Here is a 15,331-nt window from a genome sequence, read left to right on the forward strand (position 1 = left end):
GCATATTATAATCACCTGGGGAGGTTTAAAACTCCTGGTGCCCAGATTATTACCCAGCCCAATAACATCAGAATCGATGGTGGTTGTGACTAGGCTTCCACATTTTTTAAAGCTCCCTAGTAGATTCCAACGTGCAGCCCAGGTTGGGAAACACTGTCCAATCTCCTAGTGGTTCTCAGCCCAGGCTATACCTTAGAGTATCCTGGGAAAGTACTGGGTTTTTTTATTTGAGACATAATTGACATACCACATAAACTATGCTTTTAAAGTGTAGAAGTCAGTGGTTCTTATTTATTCACAAAATTGTACAACCATCACCACTAATTCCAGAACATTTTCATCACCACGTAGGGAGATTTTAAACAAAGTTCTGATACCTGGGTTTTGCTCTCAGAGATTCTGATTTCACTGGTCTACTGGGCAAAGGCGTCAGTGTTTTTGTAAGTTCCTTAGGTAACACTAGTGTCCAGCTAGGGTTGAGAACCACGGTTCCTGAGTTTGGTTACAGACCTTCCAAGACTGTTTTAGGAGTTAAGACCTATTTAGGAGCTTTCACCGACCCTGGCAGGGATGTTCTAAGTACAGAGGAACTAGCACACGTTCTTTGTCAAAATTCTTGCCTGTTTATTAAATTTGATCAATCACAATACAGGGGAAACATCATCTCTGATTTCTGGCTCTCAGAGCAGAGAGCTGGATGGCCTTCAAGAGATAGACCTGGAGGTGAATCTGGTGGTGAGCCTGGCTCCTCCGCCTGCAGCATTTCCCTGCAAACCAAAGCTGAGTTTTAGAGACTATAGGAGCCTCTGGAGGGCTCGATGGGCCCTTAATAGGACTCAGAACTGCTAGTAAATTTTTAAACATTTGCTTACGTATTTTTAAGAAGCCCACTTAAGAAGAGTTGGCCTTGTGCTGATGAAGGCACAGAAGCAGAGTTTGAGTTCTGGCTCCTGCAATTGCTATTTGCCTGATTTGGAGTAAAACTTGAGCTACAGTTTCCTCATTTTGTAATAATCTCTTCCTCCCAGAGCTGTTTCCATTATTAAGGAGAATAGCGTATAGGGCACATTCACCTCTGTAGAGTGGATTCAGTGGAAAGATCACAAGATTTTCTGTCACGTGATCTAAATTCAATCCCTGGCTCTGGCTCTTTCTACTGATTTGACTTGTGCAAAATGTGAGTATTTATGATCTATAAAAGAGAAAACCAACAACAATAATAATAATAATACCTGACCTTTAACCATACTTTTAGATAATTTTGTGAAAATCAAATGGTATAGTTCATATGAAAATGCTTTATACACTATGGCACCATATAAATGATTATGCCTTAGGATATAACTAGAGGGATAGACATATGAAAGGAAGAAAGAATACATAATTTATAAATTAAGTTGATTTCTTTTGATGTGTAGACAGTTTGAATCTTAGGATCTCAGGAGCAAAGGATACTTCCTCTACAGATCATTTAAAAGCGGCTATTGCTTGAAATCTAGATAATGCAACTTCATTTAAATGTTTTAGGGAGAAGGAGATCCTGACCTGATATCCTTTAAGCAGTCATTTTTTTTCACTTTCTCTGCCCCTCCTCCTGCTTTTTTTGGTCTTTGCCTGTACAGAAGTGAGTTAATTATGCTCCTTAGTTCATAGCACTTAATTGGTCCATGCAAGGCCCTTCCTTTTATTTTATTCTCCTCCTTTATCCCCATCTCTGATCCCATTTCCCATCCTTCCATAGGTGCCCATTCTTATGTTTGCAGTGTGAATTCTTCCAATCTACCTTCTGTACATTTGTTTATCTGTATATCTGTGTATTTTTAAAAATATTGTTCGGTGTGTGTGTATTTTTTTTTTTAATTTACACAATTGTTATTGTGCTGTAAATTTCATTTGTTATTTCACTTAGCAGTATGTTTTTATTTTATTTTATTTTATTGTGGTAAGAACATTTACATGAGATCTACCTTCTTAACAATTTAAGTGTACAATACATTATTGTTGACTATAGGTACAATGCTGTACAGTAGACCTCTAGAGCTTATTCATCTTGCTTAACTAAAACTTTATGCCTGTTGATTAATAACTCCCCATTTCCCTCTTCCCCCAATCCCTGGCAACCACCACTCTACTCTTTGATTCTATTCATTTGACTACTTTAGATATGTCATGTAAGTGGAATCATGCAGTATTTGTCTTTCTTTAACTAGCTTATTTCACTTAGCATTATGTCCTCAAGGTTCATCCACATTGTCGAATACTGCAGATTTCCTTCTTTTTAAAGGCTGAATAGTATTCCAATATATGTATGTACCATTGTGAGATCTGGCCATGCTATTACACAAAGATCTACTTCATTTCTGTTAACCACTGCATCTTATTCCATCTTCGGCAAGTACTCTATCATACTTACTTATTCCCCTAGTGAGAGACACACATGTTGCCTCCAACTCCCACTGCCAAAAACAATGGTTCAGTGTTCCTCCTTGCATGTTCCCTTGTACATTATTGTGTCAGCAGTGGAGTCCCTGAATCACAGGGTATACACATATTTAATATCACTAGATCTCACCAAATTGCAATCCAAAATGGTCACACCATATTATGCTCCTACCTGGTTTGCAAGAGGGTTCCTATTTCCCCATATTCTTGCTAGCAGGTGATATATTCAATGCTTGAATTTCGCCAATATGAATAGTATCAAGTGATATCTCCTAATAGTTTTAATTGACCTTTCTCTGATTATTAGTGAGATTGAACATTTCCTCAAATGGTTTTTCATCATTAGGTTTTCAGTGATTTGCCTGTTCATATCCTTTGTCCATGTTTCTGTTGGGTTTCTGTCATTTCATTGTAGATTTTTGAGAATTCCTTATATATTCTAGAAACTATTGTTTTGCCCGTTATGGATGTTGTGAAGATCTTCCAGTCTCTGAGTCACTTTTTAGTATTGCGTATATTGTCTCTTGTTCAATAGGAACCTTGAATTATTTTGATGTAGTCAAACTCCATCCGCGCTCTTTTTACTTTGTACTTTGTACAAAGTAAATTGTACTTTGAAGATCTATTTTGAGACATCCTTTTCTACCCTGAGGTCCCAAATGTTCTGCAGCAAGGTCTGTTCCATAACTCTATTATGTATTTGTCATTTGTTCTTTCACCACTAACACATTTTTTTAACTATTATAGTTTTTCTTAATATCTGTAGTATTTCTTAATATCTGCCAGGTCAAGCTCCTTCTTTCTTCTTCCTTTTCGGAATTGTCTTAGCTGTTTATGGACCTTTATTGTTCCATATTAATCATAGAAGCAGTTTATCCAGTTATCCCAAAATATGCTGCTAGAATTTTTATTGAAATTGCATCAAATTTGGATATAAATTTGTGAAAATCTATATCTTTAAATTGTAACGATATCACATCCATTTACATGATGTGATTTTCCATTTATCCAAATCCTCTCTCTTCTTTTTATTTAAAAGAATTTTAAAACTTCCTCCATAAAGATCTTCATTTAGATCTGCTCCTAGATAGTTTTCAGCTTTTGTGTTATTGTAACTGATGTTTTGTTTTCAATTGCACTTTCTAATTGGTTATTGCTGATATAAAAGAATGCCATTTGTCTTTGTTTAACAATATTTTATTTCTCAACCTTGCTGACTTTGAACTCCCTTGTTACTTTTCATAGTTTGTCTTTTAATGTAAATTATTATATAATCTACAGACAACGGCAATTTTGTCTTCTCCCTTCCAAATTTCATTTCTCTTATTTCAATATATTGTCTGATTATATTGGCCAAAACCTCTAGTACTATGTTGATCAGTAGCACTCAAAGAAATTAGCCTTGGGGCCAGCCCCGTGCCTTAGCGGTTAAGTGCGCACGCTCCGCTGCTGGCGGCCCGGGTTCGATCCTGGGCGCGCACCGACGCACCGCTTGTCCGGCCATGCTGAGGCCACGTCCCACATACAGCAACTGGAAGGATGTGCAGCTATGACATACAACTATCTACTGGGGCTTTGGGGGGAAAAAATAAATAAATAAAATTAAAAAAAAAAATTAGCCTTGTCTACTTCCAGACCCAATCATATTGCGGTTATGAAACCCACTATCATATCTTCTTGGTTAGGAATGCAGTAGGTTTTCTCATAAGGCTTTTATCTGCCTGTGGTGGGGAAGGGGAATGGGAAGGGGTACAGAACCTGGCTGAAAAAGAAATGTATGAAAAGTCTTAGATATCTCTTACAAAGCCAGGGACATGTTACACCAAAAGCCAAGTAATTATGGTAAACATGCATTCTGGGTTTATACTTGAGTGATTTCTATAATCCAAATTAAATCCCCTTCCTTTCTTTTCCCTCTAGTCTCTCACACCTTAAAAGTGCTCTGGAGCCCCTCTGTCTTTAAACACCCCCAAACTCTTTCTTGACACATGCCCACTAGTTTTTCTGTCTCTTCCTCCACCTGTCCTCTTTCCCACTTTATTACATAGCATAACTTAACTTCTCTCCCAGAAAAAAATAACTTTTACTCTTCAGGAAGGGGGAAATAGAATATTCAAATAGTGAGAGCAGAGAGAGGGCTGTGAACATTCTCATTGGTAATTTTTTGTGTGTGTGTGTGTGAGGAAGACTGCCTCTGAGCTAACATCCATTGCCAATCCTCGTCTTTTTGCTGAGGAAGATTAGCCCTGAGCTAACATCTGTGCCCATCTTCCTCTATTTCGTATGTGAGATGCTGCCACAGCATGGTTTGATGAGTGGTGTGTATGTGCATAGGTCCGAGCACCAGGCCAGCCCCTCTCATCGGTAATTTTTATCCTTTCTACAAACATGATTTGGCTCATTGGGGCAGATCATTAGATATTCAGGTAGAAATATTTGAAAATTTTAGTTCCTTTGGCTCCATATCCTTCTGCCCTACCTGTCTAACCATGATTTGTTCAATATGACATCTGCCTCCATCACTATTGTGTCCTATTTATGCAATCTAATGTAGCTTTATTTATTTATTTACACAGCTGTATCACGTTGCTGATCCATTTTGAAATTACACTTAACTAAGCTTCTAGTGTTACCCAGTTATTTGTATAATTAGTTTTTGGATTTAATTCAAAGATTTTACATTTGTTCTTCTTAAAATTCCATTCTGATGCTCTAGCTTATGAAGAGTTTTAGAAACTCGTCTCTGTTATCCAACCTACTATCTAGTGCTCCAATCATCTTGTCATCTGTAGAATTTGATAGGAAGGCCATCAGTGTGCTCATCCAAACCTTTGATAAATATGTCAAAAAGGACAGGGCCGGGGAAGAACCTTGAGGCACACCACCATAAAATTTCCTTCAGGTTGACATGGAATTAGCATTCCTGGACATGACTCTTCAATTATTGATGAAGTCAGCTGACTGTACTTGCATCCACTCCACATTTTTGCACATTATCCACAAGGATTTCACGAGAAATACTGTCAGATTCCTTGCTGAAATACTAATACACCGTCTGTGCAGCATTTCCTTGACCTACCTGATTAGTAAACCCATATATTACTCAGTTCTACTTCACTTTCAAATGACAGAATCTCTATTTAAACTAGATTAAGCAAAAGAGATCATTTATAAGTTCACTAAATGTATTCTATACCGTCAGAGCACTGGTTCTCTCCACCTCTCGGCGCTACCACCCTGTGTTGGCTCCATTCTTATGCTGTCTCTCCACTCCCGGAATCAAGGTGGCTACCAGCAGCTAGAGAGGTTTTTCCCCAACAGTTCCTCTAACATCCTACAATTAAGGCTCATTGTCTCTGGCAGGATCATGAGCCCATCTCTATACCACATCCAGGGAGACGGGATGATCTGGATGGCCAGCCCTGGGTCACATGCCCACCCTTGAAGCTGAAGCTGGACTCTGCTCCACCCAAATTACATGAACTGAGAAAACCTCAAAGATAACAATGCTATCAAAGGCAGAAGAATGAATGGATATTTTCTATACCTGAGCAAAGTGTCTTACCTCTCAGTGTAGGCTCCAAAGTATCTCATATACATGTTGTTATCCACAACTTAAGGATTATTCACATTATATCTATATTTATATAACCAATTATTTTATTTATGTATAACCAATTATATATATATTGGTTGAGATAGATATATATATATATATATCTAATTATTATGCAGTTGAAAGCAATGCTCTGCTTGGATAAACAATGAATCATCAGAAATTTATTTCTATGGTGATGACTAATGAGTATTCTCTATTCTGCAGCTGGCCAAGTGACTTCAAACCCACTGACCACAGAAATTTGGACAAGAGAGTTGTCTACAGATGAGAGGTGAGGGTATCATTTATGCATTTTGTGGTAAGCTGTCCCGCTATGAAGAGATAATTTCTTGGTCCTGATTCATTTGGATGGCAATGATAGTACATGATCCGGAATATAGTGGTCTTAAAGCAACAGGAAATGCCAGGGTTGAAAGCTATAAGAATAAGAGCTATATTTTGGGTTTAATATAACTATTAGAATCTGGGACTGAAATGCTTCTTGAGAGATGGATTCTCCAAATTTGCTTAACGGTCTAACTGGTTTGTCACCAAGGCACTTTTCCAGGCACTTAATTTTATCTGTTTCAACCACATTCAGGTCCATGGAGAAGTCTCACTAGCCTTGCACAAACCTGCTAATGAGACAGTACAGCAGGAAACATTGGAAAAAATGCTCTCAAGGAACACCTTTAAGGGGATACTTTTGGAGGAGAAAATCTTAGGAACTTTTATATCACAGAGTTGATCTAGAATCATTTTTAACCAGACGCAATGGTTAACTGAGGACACTTCAGGTCTGACTGCCTGATGAGAACAGCTTTCTGGTATCTATGCTGTCAGGCATCCCAGAAGGAAAGCCAATAGCAACAAAGGCAGGACGGCACTCCCCCTGCTTGACCACCCTGAACAATACAATATGGCCTTGGCCTGAACTATATATCTCTATACATATTGGGTAGTGTCTGTCTTTTTCCTTTTCTTATTTTACAGAATGTCCTGTCTTTTGTGTTAGGTGAACTTGATGTTATAGCAGAGTCAATATCTCAGCAGCAGCAGAATCATCATATCTTACACTGAAGGGTAGATAGGCAGGCAGCAGAGAAATAACAAGAGGAATGTCAATTGTCAGGAATGTATTAAGCTTTTCCTGAATGTCCTAGAAGTAAAAATGAGAGCAAAAATCTGTTGGGAATTTTGTTAATACGCTGTGCATATTAGGACATGAGGGACCACCCTCAGAGAATGTAAGGAAAAGAGTAGATATTTCAGGAACCCAATGGAAAAAACCAATAAGCCACTTTTTTTGACAAGGTAGAGCCAAGCCATATAACGGGAGTATTAGAGCATCCTAGCACTTTCCAGACTGATCAATAACATTAAACGCTGCAGTTAAGTCTGACAAAATGAAACTAGCAAGAACATGTCAATGAACACAAAGAACCTGATCATAATCACTCCTAGGTTGTAAAGAACAACAACAAAATTGTAATTTGTCTGAGGGTCCTACCATTAGAAAATAAGGCAGAGTCTTAATTTCCTTTTCTGTTTTCACAATAAGAAAGTCAATCCAGTGCTCCAGGCACTATTACATTAAATATTGATATGGAGTCACTGTATAGTAGGTTTTCCTTCTAAGAAATTGATAAATTCTTAATGAAGAGTAGGGAGACAGAGCCCAACATGAATGGGTAATTCATTCAAATACAGTTGACTTTTGTCTTTAGAGTTGTTCTTTTTCCGTATTACATAAGAAATGACTTTCTTTGGAATTTAATTTTTCTGACACTAAAACATACATACCTAATAAATCTTTCCAGATTCTAAATGAACATTCTTGAAAAGCTTTCATTTGGCACAAATAGAAGTGAATAAAACCTAGCAGGGAACTGCCTTAAAACCTGTATTTTATGTGAGGCCAAACAATCAATAGTGCCCACGCAGGAACAAAAGAAAAATCTGGTTTGCTACGTGGTTTCTACTCCTGCTGCTTTCTGAACCCTTTGAGGCTATCGACATTCTCTGTGCTCTAGATACATGGGAGTAGTGGAGACTATAGAGTTCTAAAACTAATAAAGCCTTGAGATGTCCATCTGCATCAGAGCTACATAAAACCATCCAGATGCATGGTTGTCAGTTCAAGGGATCAGCTCCCTTCACTTCAGCTCAACAAGTTTCCAATGAGCACCTAAGTACAGAGGTGTAATGAGAAAGCTACAGATAGAAAAGGTGCAAAAGACGTGATTCCAGTCCTCAAGACGCATATCATCTAGGAGATATTCAAAGAACACATATGTGAGCTAAATAGTCAAGATCAATGTGTGATGATAATATATATCAAGCTACATGCAGAGATGCTAAGTGGCTGGAGTTAACTAAGGAAGATTTTTTTGAACTTTGAATAGATCTGTAAGGAAAATGACAGGGTCATCTTTTGGCCTCAGCTAGCATGCATTCACCTTTGAAATCACTGAAAGAGTGTCCTGATTCAGATATGTGTTAGGAGCTGTCTCCGGATGAAGAAAGCCACTGGAGAATGCTCTTGGCAAGTTAAAAAGATGTGTTTTCTGGAACTGAGTGTGTCTTTTTCTAGAGGTCCCAGCAGAGCACTGCTCAAAGAATGGCCAATGAGATGTTCCATACAACTTCCAGATGACCTCTGATTGGATAACACACAGCTAGAGGGCAGTCCAGTCTGTCCAACAAAAACAGCGGTGGGATAAGATAATTCCCTCATACAACAAAGATTACTTGGAGAATGAAACATATTGGAAAATTAGACAACCCAGTAAAAATAAAAACATATACTGTATTTAGAAGGAAAGTGAGTGTCTTGAGAAATTCCAAAAGGTGTTTTGAATGAACCACGACTACAGGATTAAGGTTTAAATTAAACTAATTAAAATAATCAAGAAAAATAGCTAGGTAAGATTAGATACTAAGATTAACAAGCATTCCTACTGATCACTGTCAGACCTTTTGGGTGTATCTGAATGAGAGACATGCAAGCCATGCTGTGAAACAATTGAATGAAGAGTCTTGAATTTGCTTTGGGGCTCTGGTTTTGATATAGTGAATGCCTTTGCTTTTGATCATTTCTTTTCTCCCATGTTCTTCACTGCCTGATGGAAACTATAGCTGTATATTGTAGTTGTATTCGTTCAGGGAATTTCCTTAGTTATTCATCACTTTGCACATGTAGACTCTATCAGTACTTAAACCTCGTCATGGTTGACTCTCCAGTCTCTTAGTAGCATCAGACTGTAGAGTGGGTGGTTGACAGAATGACTTTGGAGTCAGGCTGCTGTCTCTGAATCACGACCCTATCATTTATCACTCATGTTACCTTAGGCAACTTATATAAAGTCTCTGTCTCCCTATCTGTAAAATGGAAGTAGTAATAGACCACGCCTCATGCATAGTTGTGAACAGAGCAGTAATAATGTAAGAGAAGCTAAGCACAATGCCTGGTCTACAGTAGGCTCTTAAAAGTATTTGCTATTATTATCACTAAAATAAAAATAATAATATTGACTTTAACTTGGTCACGAAGTTAACATTATTGTGCCACAGCTGCAATTTCCTAATGTTATCATTGAATACTTCCCTACCTGATTGCCCTAGTTGTGGTCAACAACTAATTCTAGATGGGCTTCCCAATTGTTTCAGGGCTTTTATGAGTCCTTTAAAGGAGCATTGATTAAGACCCTGACCTGACTTGCAAGGACTTACCCTCCAGGTTGACCTTCACTTTTGGAATGACAATAACTGGACCAGACCTGCAGACAAGAGGTTAACTTTTACCAAATATTTATCCTTTGCTCTTCTTTTTTTCCTATAGAATTTTCTACCTTCTAATTTTCATATTTGTGGTGTTTATAGTTTACTGTATGTATCTCCCAGTAGACTGTAAGCCCCGGGGAGAGAAGGGTCTCTGTTTTATTCATGGATGTATCCCAATTGCCTAGAAGAGTTCCTGGCACGTATTAGAAGCTCAAGAAACATTTGTTGAAATGAATCCATTCCTATTAGTTATAGGACAATGAGCATCACAAAGGTGTGAAAGTTCTCTATTTCAATTGCCGTGCTTTGGACTGTGTTCATCCAACAAGTGTGGATTAGTTAGGGCTGCCATGTATATGTATAGCCTTGCAATCTGTCCACTGAACAGCCCTCAGAGATGCCTCTCATGGAGAATACAATCTGTAACTTCTCCCAAGATATGAAAAGCAGAGGCTCTCTGATTGAGCACCAACTAAGTGTGCCTTACTTTTGGCTAGTATAAAACATAGTCTTGTCAGCTGAGGTGCTTACTAACCAGTTGGAGAGACAGGACAGTTACAGAGAAAGAGATAACTCAAAATGTAAGACTCTACGTAACCTGTGCCTCAAGAATGATGGTAAGGGTGTTGCCATTGAGGCTGGCATTCAGTTGGGGGAGAATGGTAAAGCAAACAAGTAGAGGCAAAAATGCATAGACATGCTCTTAAGATATCAAGGAGATCCATGAAACTATGGCAGAGGCTGTGAAGAGCAGTGCAAAAGGTATTAACGTGGGAAAAGAAAGTGTTCACCATAGACATGGTCCTCTCCAAACATTTATTGCTCAAAAACTGACATGATCTCTGCCCTCCTAGAGCTTACAGTTTATTGGGCATTACAGAATTAGTCAAATAATCACTCAAATAAATGTAAAACTACCTCTCCTTTGGAGCACTTAACATAGTTACATGCTATTAAAAATGTGTGGAAAGGGATTTGACTAAGATTAGGGAAGTCATGGGAAGGCTTCCTTGAAGAAGAAAAGAGAAAAGGGAATTCACTTGTTTCTCTGACTGTGATGACTTGAGGGCAGAAAGATAGAACACAAAGTACATTTTTGTTGAGTGAATGAATGAAGGCAGGTGGATTTGAGAGAGCCTTGGATGCTGAGTAGAGGTTATGAATCTTGTTTCAAATTAGGTCCCACTCTGAGCACACTTCTACCAAGCTGGTGGGAAAGTCCATTTCAGTCATTATTTTGCTATCTCCCATTCCAGGATCACACCAGAATCTGGGAAGCTTACCTGGATCCCAGAAAAAAAGGGATCGGATCTCTATTGTCTATTTCAGTTCAAAGATGCTGATCATTCTTATTTACTGAGCCCATAATAGCTCCTTGAAATCCTGTGACTGTCTGCTGTTTTGGGATACACTGGCATATAGGAATCTTTGCTAAGACTGTGAACATGGTCTTTACCTCCTGGATAGACCCTAAAGTCATTGCTTTTGAGATCTTGCCTCCTTTTGGGGGCATTGCTACAGAGGATACACTCTATTCCCTATCTCAGCAACCTCTAAGCCCTTTTCTGAATCTGCAGCAATTACTTTCCATCTCCTCCAGCAACCTTCAAAGTCTTCAGGGAACTCATGTTTTAAGGAAATGCCTTACAGGCACCAGTTAGTATGAACTTCCTCCCTTATGAAGAAGAGAGCCAAAAGGCTGGGCTGCCTTTGTGGAAGGGGGTAGGGGAAAACAGATGGTGGGGGGGAATCCCCTATCAATTAATATCTCAAGGTGTTTTCCTGCCATACCTGGATATTTGCAATTTCTCTTATAGACAATGATGCTTTCAAGCGGTGAAATGATTCGTCTGACAGCAGGGTGCAGGATGGATTGGGGAGGCAAAGGCATTATGGGGAAACCATTTAGAAGCTTATTGTCAAAATCTAGACACAACGTGAAAGATCCTGGGCCTTAGTGGTGGCAGTGGACATGGGAAGCAAGGCAGACATTAGAAGCATATAAAGAAGACTTTAGTAACTGATTGGATGTAGAGATTGTGTGAGAAGGAAGAGTCAAAGATAAACATGAGATTTCAAGTCTCAGTGAATGGAAGACATTGACTTGGAGGGATGGGAAAGGGAAACAGGGAACATGATATGAAAGTGTTAGCAAGATAGTCATTGATGTAGAGATGTTCAACTAGATGATAAAGTTGTGAGGTTGAAGCTCTGAAAAAGAGTTAAGTGCTATGGAAGAAAATTTTGGGACTCACTTCAAAAAGGTGATAGTTGAAAATATGAAGATGAATGAGAACTCTTTCTCTCTGAAAGAGAAAGAGAGAGGAAACCAAGACAAGCTGGACCTTGGAGCTCGGTGGTGTTTGGGCACAGGCAGCTAAAATCCAGAAAGCCGTCACATGAGGAAGAAGAGACTCTCTTCAGAGCACTGCCGCTGAAGCCTCAGTGTCAAGTTGGGGTCAGTGAAACTAGAAGCTCTCGGGAGGATAGAAAGAATGAGAATGGCCAACTCCCTAAGATTAAATTAGAAAACTAATATTAAAAAGTTAATTGGAGTAGGTTTCTAGAATCTTTTTGAGAACATATTTAGTCATTTAGTGGGAAGATAAACAAGGAGTTCAGGAAAAAATAGGTGGTGAAGAAAAGGAGACAAGGCTTGTAGGCCCATTCTTTAAGAAACTTGGCAGTAAAAACATGGTGAGAAATATGACAGTAACTAGAAGGTGTTGTAGAATAAAACAAAAGATTGTCTTCTTTTTCCATGTACCTCAAGAAAATATCTTTTCTGAGGGGCAGAAGTATCAGATTGGCACTGTTAAAGGAAATAACAAGATTTCTGCAACATTTTGCCATTTGTCGACAGTCAGAGTGGAAGTTGTTTATCTAGATTATTTGGCTTGGGCTCTACCCTGACTCAGTAAATGATTAAACCATTTCTGTGGCTTTCTGAAAGAGACATTCACCACCATGGCACAGTCAGCAAATGACAATGGATTCTTTATTCTCTGTTGCAATCATTGTCACTAAAGTTGACCACTCCTGCCCAGTGGCTGCAGAGGGTACAAGAAAGAGAATGAGACATTGGAAAGGAAATGTATACTTCAGTCCCACACAGAGATCTAAAGGGCTGGATCTAGACTTATGCTCTTTTCAGAATTTGGATTAGAAATAGGCAGAGATGGAGTCTCGGAGAACAGCGCCTCTGGCATTATGACTCACTATTTGAGGATTTCATTAGGAGGGGAAGTACTTTTCCTTCAGCCAGTCATCAGGACATCACGACTGCCTGCTTATTCCACCAAATCCTGCAGAATTTAGCTGGAGAGGGTAAGAGTCTAGGGGTGGAAACTTCAACATCGTAATGATTTCCTTGCCTAAATCCAACCTTTTCTATTTCAAGTCATGAAAACACATATTATTAGATGGATTCATAGACATACACACATACAGAGTGTATATATATTACCTTTTCATAAACATTTACCTGTCGATGTCTATAACTTAGGGTGCCTTTAAATAAAATTTCAACTGAATTAACCTAAAATAAAATGTTCTCTATATGAGTTCCCAAAAGAAGATGAACCCTAAGAAGGACTACTTAAATTCATCCCAGAGAAAATGGGGAGTAAATGAGAATATCAGGCAGAGTGAGAGGGTTATTTTGATGAACTGATTTCTATATAATACAAAGTAAGATTAGAGCTCATGGGGTTCTGCATTTTAAAATACATCACTGCATAGAAGCAGAGGAAATATTACTAAGAAATTCGTTCTGATGTCTGGTTAACACTTTCCTCCCTTTGTAGAATTCAACATTTTAGAAGGAAAGCACCATTTAGGCAGTCCTTTCACTCACTGAACAAAAAAAGCATTGAGGGCCTCCCAGGAGCCAGGCACAATGTTAGGCTCTAGGACAAGATGGTGAACAAAAAGAGACCTTTCTCGCTCATAGAGCTGAGAGACTGGTGGGGGTGGGGAGATTGGTAAACAAATAATGGCACTGATGAATGTATAATTACAGACTGAGATAAGTGCTTTAACAGAAAAGAATGGGGCCTGATAAAAAGCAAAGAACAAAGGACTCCAGGTGGGGGCTGCAGACCCGGGAAGGCTTCCCTGAGAAAGTACTATTTGCGCTGAGATCTAAAGAACAAGGTTGAGTTAAAGCGAACCAAGAAAGGTGGGAGGGGGGCATTCCAGACCCCGAGAAGAGCATGTGCAAAGGTGGACCCCCCCCCCCGCCCCCACTCAACCCCCACAGGGGCCTAGCCCTGCAGCTCCTAGCTAAGGATTTGGTCTTTATTCCAAGAACAGTGGGAAGCCATTCAAGGGTTTTAAGCAGGTTGGTGACATGATCAGATCTGTGTTTTGAAAAGAGCACTCTGGCTGCAATGTTGAAAACAAATTGGAAAGACATTGTCTAAAAGCCATTGTTTCGCTAAGTAAATGCTACAGCCTGCAGCTGTCACAATCACTTTCCTGTGGTCACCTGACCCCACTAATATTTTTCTGCACCCCTGTGGACATTTGGAAGCTATTTTAGGTGGAGGATTAAGAATTTCTTGATTGCAGATTATTATATGATTATGTCAACATTTGAGCTAGAGACACAATGCCTCTCTGTCTGCTCAAAATTTTGATTGGCACAACTAATCACCATTCTTGTGGGTGATAGTATAAACAAGGCCTAACAAACAAACTTCTGTATTTTAGTCAGGAACAGTATCACACAACCCTTCTCCTCCTTCCAGCTCTGGCATTGTACATACTCACCATCTTTCTAGTTTCCCTGTCTGCACTTTCACTCTCCATGTGTCTCACCGTGTCTCTAACTTCCCTGGTTTTTCATCATACCTAGACCCCCTGGTCAGTTGTTTCCACGTTGCTCATGCTGTGGTGCCTGATCAGGGAGGGCAGGGAAAGAACTGGCAAGAGCAAGGCAGAGCCCTGGATACCAGGCAGGATCCAGTCATCCTGACTAGATTGTAACTTCGTCTTAGAAAGACCTGATTGCAAAGACCCATTTACCAAATTTCAACTAAGCAGGACTAAATCATGAGTGAGCAATTGTCTCCATCAGACCCCTGAGTCACCCCCAGGTTACCTTAGGGGTAGTCCTGGAGCCCGAGGAGGGCTGAGCTGCAGTGTAGGTGAGCCATATGGTACAGCTGCAGCTGAAGGACGCAGAGGGAAGCAGGGACAGGGAGCCGGGCAGGTCTTGATGAGCCCAGCCTGGAGAACCCACCTTTCACCATCCCTGTTGTGAAATGTTGCTGTAGCGCTAATGTGCTTAGAATGCATCCAAAACCCACGCTCCACCATGGGTAAAACTCTCTTCAACATTCCAGGCAAGTGGCCGTCTCTTGGCGTCAATAACATGGTTTTAATTATTATGTCTTTCTTATATGGAGTCCAAGCAGACTCTTCCCTTAACTTCTACTAACTTAAGGTAATTGTGGCCTCTGCCACCACACAGAAGGCTAATCCTTCCTTGACAAGATGGCCCTT

This window comes from Diceros bicornis, chromosome 1 (assembly GCF_020826845.1).
Source record: "Diceros bicornis minor isolate mBicDic1 chromosome 1, mDicBic1.mat.cur, whole genome shotgun sequence".
NCBI lineage: Eukaryota > Metazoa > Chordata > Mammalia > Perissodactyla > Rhinocerotidae > Diceros > Diceros bicornis.